Source organism: Protomyctophum bolini (genome assembly GCF_963924005.1).
Source record: "Protomyctophum bolini genome assembly, chromosome: 19".
In the NCBI taxonomy this organism is placed as follows: domain Eukaryota; kingdom Metazoa; phylum Chordata; class Actinopteri; order Myctophiformes; family Myctophidae; genus Protomyctophum; species Protomyctophum bolini.
Window position 1 is genome coordinate 28,869,616 of NC_137880.1, and position 1,572 is coordinate 28,871,187.

The window sequence follows — 1,572 nt, forward strand, 5'->3', positions numbered from 1 at the left end:
TGGCTAACTCGCAGTGGACCACATTTACAGAAGAGTCTGTGATGAACATGGCGTACTGTAGGTCCACGCCGTGGCCATTTTGTTTCAACTTTTTCTCTCATACTTTCTGGAAATACAAAAATCCTCCCACCAATTTAGCCATCACAAATTTATGGGGTGATTTGTTTGTATAATGTGATTTATTGGATTGTTCTGTTGTGATCTGTATCTGTGGTATATGGCAATCAATTGAAAGTCGTTATGTTGTTCATGCATGTCTTTATCTTGTACTCTGCTCTGGGGGTTGTAGATGATATCAGAGCTGTGTCTCGGTGCACAGCCTACAGGTAATCTGAGATATCACATGCAATAGCTTTGCAATAAATGGTTAATGGTCAATCAGCTGAGTCTTATTAATGAACTTGGGAGATTGTCGGTACATCTTGAAAACCTGCATTTCTTGTCAGTCAGTCCGTCACGCCTTGTGACACACTCCGTATATGGCCATCTCCATATATGGCCATCTCCATATATGAAGATCACAACACTGACCTCATCAAACCCTGGATAGCCATGGAGAAGACCTTTATAAAAAGTCATTAGTGCAGGAATTAAGTGAGCCCAGTGCCCATGACATCATGGAGTCCATGGACATTTTTAAATACTAAAATATCTAAAAACCCCAGGAAAGTGTTTCTTGTCTCCCAAACATCATTAAATAAGATCTGGTTGCAAAAGGGGTGAAGTGGCCCTTTAAGGCCCGGTTCTACCTGGGCCCTAACTGGTCTGAAGCCCCGCCTGGCCTTATTAATTAGCAAACAATTTACGGCCTATACCCGGCCCGAAAACGTCAATGAAAAAGAGCATTCCCAGACCTTTTGTTTCAGGCCCTCAGGGCGTCTTACTGGTATATTCATTATTTTTTTGCCCCGCCCCCTCCAATGCCCAGCTTTGTGTGTACCCCACATCGATGATATCGACACACACACACACACACACACACACACACACACACACATTAGTAAACTACTGGTCAATTTAAAATGGACAATTTTGTAAAAGAAAAGTAAGTAGTAATGAAAAGTAGGCTATATTATATGATCTGCATGCTTGAAGTTTGAACATTTGACATGAGAGGACTGATAATGTCTCATATTGATACAATGACTACAAAACATGAGGTGCACATGTTTAGGTGCCAACTGTATAATCTGCATTCCATTTCCTCCTTTTCAGTCAATTAAACTATTCCACAATTAACTCTTTCAAATTCACGCCACTTAAACGTCACAAAATAAACGTTTTATTTTGTATTTTCTAGTTGTATAACTTGTTATTGGCAACACTCTGGTTTGTTTGTCTTTATGTATTGAAGTTGTAGATGTGATGACATCATTAAAGGCTCGTAACCGTCAGGCACGCGAAACTCATTACTGAAGCTCGTTCACGTGTGACTGCATGCTAGCCTGCTAAGCTTATCTTGTGAACTCTGCTGCTTCGGCACAATTAGGATGTCAGAACTTTTCCACATTGGCTATATAAGTTGAATTTTGCGATTTTTGGAAATGATTCATAGCCTAATTGGTCTGGAGG